This window comes from Danio rerio, chromosome 15 (genome assembly GCF_049306965.1).
Source record: "Danio rerio strain Tuebingen ecotype United States chromosome 15, GRCz12tu, whole genome shotgun sequence".
Lineage (NCBI taxonomy): Eukaryota > Metazoa > Chordata > Actinopteri > Cypriniformes > Danionidae > Danio > Danio rerio.
The window spans coordinates 25007950-25021288 of record NC_133190.1 but is presented as its reverse complement, the minus strand read 5'-3'; the positions used below and the strand labels follow the sequence as shown (position 1 = coordinate 25021288).

The window sequence follows — 13339 nt, the reverse complement described above, 5'->3', positions numbered from 1 at the left end:
GGTTTAAGTTCTGTCGACGAGTCTCCTGTATCTGCAGTTCAACAAGCACTTCAACAAGCCTGTTTTTTTCCCCACTTGGCAAGCCAAGCTGACGTGACATGCGGGCGTGGCAGCATCGACGATTCTATTTTTTGATTCGATAATCGAAATTGAGCATAAATTTTGATCGATTTCGATTAAAAATCAAAATCGTGACACCCCTATTCATATGTTTGTGTGATTAAAATTAATTATTTTTTATTCATTCATTCATTTTCTTTTCGGCTTAGTCACTTTACTAATCTGGGGTCGCCACAGCGGAATGAACTGCCAACTTATGCGGCACATTTTTACACAGCGGATGCCCTTTCAGCCGCAACCCATCACTGGGAAACATCCGTTCATAATCATTCACACACATACACACATACACCTGTATCACATGTCTTTGGAATGTGGGGGAAACCGGAGCCCCCGGAGGAAACCCACGCGAACGCAGGGAAAACATACAAACTCCACACAGAAATGAAAAATGACCCAGCCGAGGGTCGAACCAGCGACCTTCTTGCTGAGGCGATAGCACTACCTACTGCGCCACCACATCGTCAACATTTATTTAGTGTTTTTTTTTTAAACATTTCATTTTTATATAGTTTGCTTTAAAGTGCAAAATCTGTAATATTTTAAATAAATTATAGCAATTATTAATTTGTCTGCCTATAATTGTATTTTATTCTTTAGATGCAGGGCTAACATTTACAAAAAAATGTATCTTATTGGTTTTATCGTTTCTATTTGATACTGCGAAATGGTTTAAAAACCACTTAAATATATGGAACTATATAATTAGGAATTATGAGTGCTTAATATACAGTAAAAATTATTTTTTTTGGAGAGTGAGTTTGTTTGTTATTTGTTGCTGGTGGGTGTATAACAGAAAAAAAATACCGAAAAGAAAGAAAAAAGTAAGTTTCTTTATAAAAAAAAAAAAAAAAAAAAACATGCCTGTGGTTAAAAAAAGTGTTTTATGTAATACATGAATTGACTTGAATGGAAAGAGAATGTACTTGATATAGTAACATAAAATAAAATTCAAAAGTTCACAGCTGATGATTGATTATAAAACGTGTTTGGCATGTTATCCTGAAAGAGAGCCCCGAGCTCATAAGATCCTTGAGCCCTGGGCTCCCTCCCATTTGCAGGGCGAGAGAGGAGTTTGAGATCAGGTAGATCTCAAGAACTTTTCTACTTATTTATGGCTAATGACATATTAGGGATTGATATGGAGAGATATACTGCTTACTAAGAGCTCATCTGTGGTAGCAATTTGGTGTGGTCAATTGTCTTTGGACATGTCTTTGGATTGTGGGAGGAAAGTGGGGGAAACTCACGCGAGCATTAGAAGAACATGTAAAATCCGCACAGCAATGTCAACTGGCCTGGTAAGAACTCGACCAGAGGCATGTGATCCTCTTGAAATTAGTTTATAAATAAGCTTCACAAAATGTTAAAAAATATTTAAAATATCTATTTCAGCTAGTTGCCTAGATATTATTTTCTATTTTAACAGTTAATAAACTTATAATATGCAAATTAATACAATATTTTTAAGGAAATGTTAAAAAAAAACTATTAATAGATTAAAAAACAATTAAATCAAGGCAAAATTTAAAAGTTGCATTTACAAGTAATAATAATTAAATATACTAATATAAACTATAACATATATCATGCTAAAGAAAACTTTTTAAATAACGTGGGTCAAAAAGTATCCAAGTGTATTTTTTTATTCTGTATAATCATGCTGGGTTAAAAAAAAAAAAAAAAAAAACTATATAGATATAAATAATTAGACAACAAATTAAAATAGCAGCACGGTATCATTTTAGTTTTTTCTTTCTTCTTTAAGGGTGAACGATATCTATGCAACCTGAACAAAGATGGCAATTTCCACAAATACTTCCCATTTTTGTGTCAGCGGTCAGTGAATGCACTCTAAGTGGCAGTGGCTGTAATAATCCATAAATGACCAAAGTGCCAAATCATGACCTGAAATACACTTACTGCATAGAAACCTGCAAAGTTCAAGGTTCCAGTGACTCATTTCATCTCCTCTGATGTCATGTTGAAAGTGCCCAGACTCCATCATAATTAAACAGAGCACAAGACATCCAATAATGTCAAAGAAACAAATGAAAGTGGCACTCATTTATCTTGTTGCTTTAGTGACCAAAGAGCCAAATGGCAGCAGGGCCTAAACATACACCAGGGTCACTCCAATACAAAAAAATATGTAAATAAATATATTTGCAACTATGAGACTTTTTTCCTTAAAGTATGTTCCTTTTAGACATCAAATAAAGATTTTCTTCCAATGTTACGTTAATGAATTTTTTTACAAATTGATTAGCCAATTATTTAAAATGCGTTTAAATAGATTATTGATAAATATATTTTCAAAACAACCTTAAGTATGGATGGCTCTGCTTTATGATTTTAAACGAAATTGAATAATTTGCAGGTGATATTTGATGCCAATCAAACATTCAATTCCAACATAGAGTCAGTCTAAAAACGCAGCCCAATTAACTTTTCTGGAGATCGCAAATTATGTAGCCAGAGGTAAATACATCTGCATTTTGTCTTTAAAAAAAAACGCTATGGGGTGGCATGATGACATTCCTTTTACCGCTTATTGGCTGACCGTTTATCTCTTTATGGACAGCTTTCCCGCTTTTATTGTTGTTCTGTAGACCATCTAAAATATGTTAGTTTAAAGGGGCTAATCATTTTGACCTTAAAATGGTTCATAAAAAATTAAAAACTGCTTTTATTCTAGATGAAAAAAACAAATAAGAGGGACTAGACTAAAATAAGACTAAAATAAAATATTATCAGACATACTGTGAAAATTTCCAACTGTATATTAAAATATTTAGAATTACATATTAAATGTATATATTTAAAAATGTGTTTTGTTTGTACCATGTGGTCTCCTGTGATTTCTCTGAGGCTAATGATAAAGCAGACGTGTCGGATTGCCCACCATGGTAATGAGACAGTGGTTAAACCTCCTCCCGCCTCCATCTCCACAACCGCTCGATAACTACATCAATGTTGTTGGCACAATACAGGAGAAAAGACCGCTGAAATTTATGAGGCCCTGTCCTTATGAAGTTGAGCTGAGCGACTCCCTGTGGACGGGACACAGAGATACCAACACAATGCGAGCGGGTGGAGAGGCTTTCTGAAGCATATCACACAGAGACTTTACTCAGCACTGGTCAGCTGTCAGTGCAGATCGATTGCATAGTTCTGCATTAGAGGGCACGTTCAAGCCTCTGTTGAAGACGGCTGTCAGTCTTGGTTTTGAGTGTAGAGACGTTTTGTCAGTCATTGCAAAAGTTAGAGACTTCTGTTGATCTTCAAGCAATACAAAATGAAGATATTTTTGCTTTATACAACAAAAATGGGAGAATTCTGTTACTCTTATTTAAGGCTGGTTTATTCAAAAGCAAGAAATGCTTGTAGAGAGAAAATGTGAGGGATGTCAACATTGCTAATTTATCATTTATGTGTGAATAAAAGGCTCAATTAAATCTGCTCATCATATGAAGCAATCGTGTCTCATCTCTAGATTTGGGTTAAATGGTCCAAATCACAAGGATTTCTTGTTTTGATCTCTTTATAAATGGTTTGAAGCATCAGAGCTTCAGGTGAATATACTTTCAATAGAGGGAACCGAAATCTCTCAGATTATGTTAATTTGGGTTCTCGAAATGAACGAAAGCCTTCTGTGTTTACAACAACATCAGGACAAATCAATCTTAGTGTAGTGTATACCCTTAGGTTTTGATGTTAATTCATGCTACTCATCATGTATGGTTGTAATGCTGGGGTTAGGACTTGGCATTTAGGGTAGGTTTGGCTAATATTTGGGCATTACATCACACTACTCAGAATCAAAATAACGCTGGTAGCACTATAATAAATAACATTGCATTCAACATGTGCTGCCTACTTTTTTTTTAATGGAGCAGCAGAAGCAGGTAGCACAAATCATTAGAATGTATTTCTTAAAATTCCAAATTGATATCTTTCAATAACGTCTCTAACAATTCTGAATTTTTACCTTGAATTAAATTTGTTTTCAGATTTCGTTCTAACAAAATACCATTTTACAATTTTTACTATTTTTAAAATGATGATATTAACTTTTATAGTCATAGAAAAACTATCCTGCTGAATGATTCGAAGAACATTAAGGTAGTTGTATATGCACATTAAAAAAAAAAATGTAAAACAGAAATGATCGTCATCCATCTGTTTACACTACACTTGCATTACCAGTTTTTAGTATTACACTCCAAAGAGCTCTGTCATTATCAGCAACACCATGTAAAAAGAAACAGATTTTTTTTTTTTTCAAAATTTTGTCCACATCAGATCAGGGTTTTACTACAGACAACATGTTTTGTAAAATAATTTTGAGGGGAGCATGTGATGTGACTGAACATGGCTGATCTTGCATCAATAATCACTGCTAGTCCATTCAGATATCATTGCTAGACCAATCAGATGAATTTTAGCCTCCAATAAATAAACCCATTCATCCTACCTTCCTTCGTTTCGAGGAACCCCACCATCCACCTTTCCTCTTTTACCAGGGGGAGCTACATGACCAGACGGGAGACCTAGGCTCAAGTATCTTCAAGCTCAGGGTTCTCTACCGGGACAGCATGCCAAATCTGCAATTATATCAAGCAATAGCTAAATGTAAAACAACACTTGTGATTCATGCTGCTGACTCTAAAGGGAATATGCCATACTGTCCAAGTTAAACAGGCACCTAGACCTCACTCAGAAGAGAAGACATTGGTCACAAAACAAATGTGTTTTTATTTATTTATTGTTTTTTTTTATTGTTTTTTTTTTTGGGGGGGGGGAGGGGTTATTAGTTTTAGTTTTTATTTCATTTTGACTTTTTGTTTTCAAATTCAGATAGCTGAAATTAGTTTTATAGAGATAGATTTACTAGGTTTTATATTTTGAAATTGCTTAGATTTTTGTTTAGTAATTATTAGTTTCAGTATTATTTTTTGTTTGTTTTTAGTAAATTAGGATATTTGTTTGGTGCAACATTCAAAATCATCTGAATAAATACTGTATAATAAAAACTCAACCAAAGATAGGCTACATCATTACCGTCTAAGACTACCATCTACACATCCTCAAATTCAAATACAGCAGCCCACAAGATAGCAGGGTAAATATTTGTGCAAGGCTGCTTCTGACGTTGGATACAGAATTGAAGAAAAGTTCTTTTGTTACAATCTTTCCAAGTTTTGACTCAACATATCACAAATATGTAGTCAGCATTTAAAATGTCAGACAGTTAAAACATCACTATGATCTGAAAAGTTTCTTACAATTACGTTTTGCAATCCAACTCAAGTATTATTAACTTATTTCAATTCCATTATGGCTTTCTGTTATGAGATAAACATACATTTTGCCAGATCCTCTCATTTAAGCCCTTGGTTTACACAAGCTGCAGTTGTTCAAGTTTAGCTCAGTCACAGCAGGCTGTCATGTACCGTTTCAGTTAAGCTCACTGGATCATGTATGTGCAGTAATATCGGTTCACTGCTTCTCAAATCTGATCTCAGTGTACTGTTCTAATAACTGAATAACTCAGTATATATTGGTTTATTTCGAGTCAGAGGGGGTATTAGTCATGTAAAAAATAAGTTGTTTGAAGTTATGTCCTTAACGTTACTGAAAATGAGAATCATTTCAAGTAACTCAGTTCGATTTGGTGAATTAGTTCAACCGGTTCACCTAGAAAATCTGGTTAAAAAGAACGATTCGTCTGCGATCGCGATCACTAATACAGAATTAAAGGGTATAAACAAAAGACAATCATGGTGGAAACCCAGACAGGCAGTCAGGCAGCGTTATACAGTGAGTGGAGCAAAGCACGTCAAATGATCTGTAATTAAAAGGGGAAAAAAGAAAAATAGAATAAATATATATACTTTTATATTAGACACACATCTGATGCTTGTATTTGCAGCAGCTCCACGTCCACAACTTCACACATTGGGTTAAATTATGCTTTACAGTCCTTTACTTTGTTATTGTTTCCGTTTAGCGAAGGAAACTCAACCAACCCTGTGACGTCAGACATAGCGACATTCCAAGATGGCAGCGCCCTAGGTCTAAAATCTATAGTAAGACATGCCGTTTTCTGCTAAATGGTTACATTAATCGAGTTTAATATATTTACATTTAAGTGGAATCCAATGCACAAAATAAGGTAAACTTGACTGATTGCTTCACTTCCCTTTTAAAACCCATTATTAAGCACAAACGTGTTCAATTAATACTTTTAAGTGTCGGCTCAGGTCGCCCTGTGACCTCGTGACGGTGGTCACCATGCTGCTGTCATGTCCAGCCGATTTCACTGGAGCAACAGCGAGGACCAGCTTGATCTGGCATATAGGTCACATGGCAGCGCGAAATAAATATACTTACTTCTAAAAGGCATACAGTACATTTACATGGACGAAAACAAGGGATTTTTGCTACAATTTTAGTTACAGTTAGTTTTGTATATACACAACAGCTTCAGTTCTAGTTTTTCAAAAAAAAAAAAAAACTCTCGTTTTTATTGTTATTTTAGTTAACGAAAACAAATGAAAAAACAAAAATATGGTTAACAATAGTATAATAACCTTGCTGTGGATGACAAATACCTTGAATTTCATCTTTAAAAAAATCTTAATTTGTGTTGTGTAGTTGAAAAATGGTCTCCAAGCTTTGGAACAACACTAGAGTGAGTAATGCAAAACAGAATTGACATTTTTGGATGCACTAACCCTCTATGAACTGTTCCCTGAATACTTCTTTGTGAAACTAAAAATGACATTACAGAAAAGACACCATTTTGGAACTTTTATTTTCAAAAGTGTTACTTTATGACTTGATTTGCATTACAGTATTTCCCCCACAGCTTCACTCTAAAAAAAAAAGTTCATAAATTTGAAGCAATTTTGAAGTCAAGAGGAAAAGTCATTCTTGCAGAACTTAATTCATCCAGTCTACTGTAGCACGGATGTCATTCACACTAATCCATGTGTTCTTCTCTGAGTGGTCTGAATAATAATTTGGAAGGGGGGCGTGTTAATTCTCTCTATATTAAGCCAGGTTTGTTCACCTATGTAATTAAAAGCAGCAGAGCGCCGTTCTAGGGAGACTAAATGCCGAGGGGGAACGTTCCATTTAGACGAGTCAATATGAGCGAAGAGGTTCATTAGTCACCAAGGGGTGGAAGTGAGGTCAGAATCAAACACTGGCGTCCTACAGGGGACTCGTAACCTCTCCTTGCATGTCTCTTGGCTGCCACATTACGCCATAATAAGCTTGAGAGGTTTCTAAAAGCGTATTGTCTTCACTGTACTGCCTCGGTCGAACTCTGATGTCTAAAACAGCTTATCCACATTAACTCCTGAAACAAAGTGGCTGTCCTGTTGTTTTAGTGACTATCAAAAACTATGCAGGTTCATTGTTCGTATGCATATTTATTCATGACGCGACCTGCTATTCAGGGTGACTTTAAACTGTCTTGCTCGCCTTTGTTAAGATGAGCTGCTTTATATTAAAATATGGGTATCACATCATGTCAAGTGGAAAATAACTGTGATTATGTGTTTTAATAAATGTGTTAAAATGCGAGTAGCTCAGTATGTCAGGCAGAACGTTGCTGTGAGGATGTACACCCACTGTAATGAATAAGCTAGAAAAGCCCACACAGACTGAGCGCTCGCAGAACTGCACTGTGAAGATTGTGATATTATATTAAAGTGATCTGCATTAAGACAAACAGTAGTAGCTTTATCAGGTCATTCAGCAAATGGAAAATTGAAATGATTTAAAAAATGAATGCGGAAAAGAAAGTTGGGCAAATCCCTACTCTGCATGAAGATAGAATTGATTTAGAAATGTTTTAACATTTTATACAATTATAAGCTTAAAGGAGCATTGATCTTTTTTGAAAATAGACTCTTTTTACAACTAACCTAGAGTTGTTGAGACCTTTTTGTAATCCATTCAGCCAATATCCAGGCATGGAGGGAGCACATTCAACTTAGCTTAGCATTGACAATTAGAGCAGATTAGCCCCTTCAGACCCTGCGTCCATCACAATGGACATCACGACATCCCATTTTTCTGAAATTTGAAACATAATTCAGGTCTGAAGGGGTTGGACCACTAGCATCTTAAAAACCACAGTTTTGATCATTTTTCTATTTAAAGCCTGACTCTTTTGTGAAGTATTTACTGAGCATTGTGGATGTAAATATGCTCAAAAAAATTTAGAGCATAACATAATTTAAGATATTTTAAGATAATTTAGAGCATAACATTTTTGTTGCTGGTCCTATTCATTATATTTCTTTCTCATATTATTTCTGATGGGGATGTAAGAATGTAACAGTCATAAAAATACATAATTGCGTAAGAATTATGTAAAAGCGGTATGTGATGTCTCCGATGACCTGTTCGTTTTGTCACTTGTTTATTTATTGTGAGTGTGTGCTATAAAATTGTTAAAAAGTACAATGTTTTTAAAAGTAAAAGAAAAAAAAGAAATTGTGTCTGGCTAACATTGTGTGCCAAATCAAATGGAAAATGAAAAGTAGTATGTAATATGAAAAGCTCATTTCTTGGTCGATGTGGTTGGAACTATAGTCTCATTTTATCAATAATCAAGGAACTTTGCTGCTGTATTATGACTGCAGAAGACGCACTCAGATTACGCATACTGAAAATCAACTTGACTATTGGGGAGGACTAGGGCCGCACAATATATTGTTTCAGCATCAATATGGCAATGTGTGCATCTGCGATAGTCACATTACAGAATGTGCAAAGTTAAGTTTATATTATAGGATTATAGTTGACCACATTTTAGAATACATGAAGTTTGTAAAGTCATGGCAGAGTTTAACTATATTAAAGTGAAATTTATTTCATTCTCAGGTTTTTCTAAGGCTTGTGACTATATAAGCATTCAGGAAAGTTAATGTATTCAGGCACAATCAAATGAATCATTTTTAACTTAATTAAAATATGGATTGCATTGGATTATTTATACAATGAAGACTATAGTGTTACTTTTGATTTTTCGATATCATTACCTGAATCCCCAGAAAACACTGTATATTTCACTTTTATCTGTAACTGCAACTACATTTTATGAATGATTCACTCCCCTACAGAATAATCCCAAATCAGTCTAAATAAATGAATACTTTAAAACAGAGCTGTTCAAACTACATGGTGAAACTGTATTCATATACTTGCAACATAAATCTCAATGTTATATTTTAAAATATCCCCATAAAACTGGGGAGGGTGGGTGGAATTACGGGAGTTTGCAGGAAAAAAAACAAAATAGGAGGGTGGAGGAAGATGGGTGTAAATTATGGGATACTCTCAGGACAAACGTGATTTTGGAAGGTATGGGCATGACTAAAGTGAAAGAACTGCAAGTTCTCATTGGCAAGTAATCATTTTGAACTTATTGCAAATTGTATTATTTTAAAACTGCACATAATATAGGCTCTTAAGTGTACTTAAATTTAAATCTGAAAATGCACCTTGTATCATTCAAGTCTACAGTTGAAAATTGCATAAATACATAAATGATACCAAATTACTGCTTGAATTCACACCGATTTTTGAACCATACAGCAATCCCCACCCTATAGCTTAGATTGCCTTATTTGTTAGAGTCCTTTTGACATTTGATGCATTCATGACATTTTAAAAGTAGAACTTGGTGTTGTACTTTAAGCCATACCACAAGCATATCTATGGCAACACTATTAACTAATATATATATATATTTATACATATATATATATATATATATATATATATATATATATATATATATATATATATATATATATATATATATATATATATATATATATATATATATATATATATATATATATATATATAGTATAAGTTTTCTTCTTTTATACATTTAGCTTGTCCTAATGATCACTGACAACAAATCACTTAAACACAATCCGCCAAGCATCATGCGTAGTCATTCATTTCTTCTATTTGATGACTAGTCTAGTTTTAGGCTATTCTTAGACATCTATTAGCTTTCTATAGACAGTTCTGGATTAGCCTGGTTTAAGCCAAGATGTAGGTGTAGATGTCTATTAGATTTGTTTTAAAAAACAAAAATGCTTGCTGGAAAAGAAAGATTAACTAGTATTCACAGCAATTTTAACAAAATGCAGCTTGAGGCCTGCACTCATGAAACAACATAGATAAACTAAATGAAGAATTATACAATTAATGTCCAATTTTCAGCATTTACTCAAAATATTGTGCTGATCATCTTATTTCTGTATTAATAATTTTATAGATTAAAATGCAAAAAAAAAACAAAAAAACACTTAATTGACTGAATTAATATGCTTTAATTGTAAGCATGTTTTCTGTTCAGATTTTGAACACATGGCAGGGAACCACTGGCATAGAACTGTATTGACTTAGAATACAGTAAATTTTAGTTTTCCATCGGTTTAATACACAATGTAACAACAAAATGTGGAGTGTGCCTTAAAGAATATTTCCTCCAGCATTTCGGTCTTTCTATCTGACCACCTGCAGACATTTTCAGTTAGGCTGTCTGCAGTTTTTTGTAACAAAGCAAAAACGAATCGAAAAGAAATGTGCAACAAAAAAAAATTTATATATATATATATATATATATATATATATATATATATATATATATATATATTTATATATATATATATATATATATATATATATATATATATATAAATATTTATTTATCTATTTATTAAATATATATAATTTGAACATAGTAATTTTTAGTATATCATGTTTGAAAGTCAACCATTATTTTTGGTTAATATAAAATGTGTCCACCTTTGTTAAAGCTTTTATTATCATCTTTATGCAGTTGTTGTGATAATTAATACATTAAGACATTTGAATGTTAAAATAATATGGCTCTCCTGACCCAAAGGCTGGAAACCATTCTTGTAAATAATATACTCTTCCCTAAAGTGTGTGAAGCAAAAAGCGGAAACATCAACGACTCCTGGGTTGGTCTAGGTGACCTAAGAAACTGCAAAAGATGTGATGTGACACCACAGTTCACCCCTTTTCTCGCCCCCCTCAGCGCTTCAATTAGATAATTGACAGGTGCATGCAGAGACTGAGACAATCAATTATCCTGCTGACTGACTGTTATCCTGCACCGGGTCTTAAGGGTGAAATCACGAGGACATTGCACCAAACGGACACTAGTGTAAAAAGCAGAGCGTTTTCCTTCAGAGGAACACAGCGTCTCTCGAAAACTGCTCAGAGGGAACTTGACTGAGGCTACAAGGGAGCTCTGTGATTCATCTGAATGAGTACTACTGATGTATGCAAGAGCATGGTTATGCAAGAAGCTTTTTTCCTTGCTCTTTTTTGATTTGCAACAAGTGTTGCCTTAATGAGCAATGCCCAAGGAGGACCGTCTGAGCTTAACAGGACTTGTAGTTTTAAACATTTGATCTGCTCTGTTTCTGCATGGCTAACTTGTAGAATCCAGTTAAAGCCAGAGCATTGATGTCATTGCAGCCCTATGGGTTTCACACAGTGTCCAGAACAGACAACAAGCAATATCTGCCCTCTACTGGCCGGTCTCTGCAAAATCAACAGCATCTTCTGCATACATGGGTTGGTTATATTCAGGGTGCGAATTGCAGGGGGTTTGGGGGGAACTGACCCTCTTAATTAAGCCTTGATCCCCCTAAACGATGACAAAGGTTGTGTGTGGGGGAGTCAGCCCTTGAAACTGAGAAAAAAAAGTTCACTCTGATCTGTATTTTAAATAATAATGTTAATAATTAAAATAATATAACTCTTTTTTACTTTTACTTAAGTCTTGGTCTCTAGTACTTTATACATCTCTGATTATCAGTGGATGTTCACTGCATCGATAAAAAAAACAAAAACAAAACTATAACGTTAACAATGACGAGGCAAAAATGAAATGACTAGAAGGCATAGCCGACTCGTGGTTCAAGCTACCCAACTTTGTCCTAAAGTAAGTAAAAATAGCTAATCAGGTCTGATAACACTAAATAGCCTAAAGTTGTATTTAGTAGCCTAGTGGGAAAGCTCTTGAAGGCTGTGAGTTTTTGGAGGTCAGACGAAGCTAAGGAAACTAGCTTATCATATGATGTCTAATACTGGATTGTCCATATAACTAACGTACAAATGTTAGATGAGGTCAGTCTAATTATCCAGGGATGTTCACTGCATCGATAACGCCAAACGATATGACGAGGCATAAAAAAACTAACTTAACGTTAGGTGACTAACGTTATACTTGTGACAAACGAACTATATGGACTCAGCTGTAGCAAATATGATTGATGAGCTTTAACTGGTTTATTTGATGTGTTATGATTTCGTTCTATGTTCCCTAGCAATAACAATTGACACATTTTTACACAAAACGACGTTTCTACATTTACATGACACAATTGGGAAACGATTAGCGATTTTCAGAGAGTAACGTTATGGGTAACGTTAGGTTCATTTACTTACCTTCGAGCAAGTGAAAATCAAGTTCAACGTCTTGTCGCTTAATGAAGGCCTAAACGTTTGGAGTCTGAAGTCAATAACCTCCTCTTCAAATTCACCTGCTACTACCAAATAATGTACTCTAATGTGGAAAGTATGTTTTAGTACACACATTAGTATGCAGGAGGTAATGGTTAGGATATATTTTAATAGACTATGAATCCACTTTGAGGAACACGCTCATATCCGCCGCCATTGCTAAAACAGTGTGGGCTCATTTGAGTTTGCGTCCACGTAACTTAGGCGTCATTAAGCAAAGCTTGCGTGCGTATTGTTTGATTAAAGTTAATAATGTTGTAAATCTAGTTCGGTTTTTATGTATTATTTATATTTTTGCTTTTATCTCATTGTGTTAATATTAAATGATAATAATTTAGTTTTATTTAGTTTTATTTAAATTTCAAATAACCAAGTATTTAAAAGTAAAAGATTTACAATTTTATCAATAACCAAGACAAACGGTTGTGCCGCATAAAATATTGTAAGAGCATTAAATTGATTTCAGGTCATTTATTTTGATTGATCACATTAGTATTCTGATTGGACGTCAATTAACTTAACCACAGCACATACATAAAATAAACAATGCTACTTCCACTGTTATGAACACCACTTTAATTTTAGTTATCTTATTTTGTAGGGTTCTGGTCAAAAAACG

The 13339-nt window shown here is 34.2% G+C and overlaps 1 protein-coding gene across 5 annotated transcripts in view; it reads right to left on the bottom strand.

Annotated features, from left to right (window-relative positions):
* grik4 (glutamate receptor, ionotropic, kainate 4) overlaps window positions 1-12907 on the bottom strand; it is a 647232-nt gene extending 634325 nt beyond the window's left edge. For 3 of the 5 annotated variants that reach the window (XM_073923686.1, XM_073923682.1, XM_073923683.1), the window contains exons 1-2: window positions 12646-12907; window positions 4598-4727 (exon numbers count right to left, since the gene is read on the bottom strand). The gene's annotated coding sequence lies outside the window, so the exon portion shown is untranslated. The remainder of the gene's footprint in view (window positions 1-4597; window positions 4728-12645) is intronic. The other 2 variants (XM_073923684.1, XM_073923685.1) reach the window with 1 other exon arrangement.
* Between the last annotated feature and the right edge of the window lie 432 nt (window positions 12908-13339).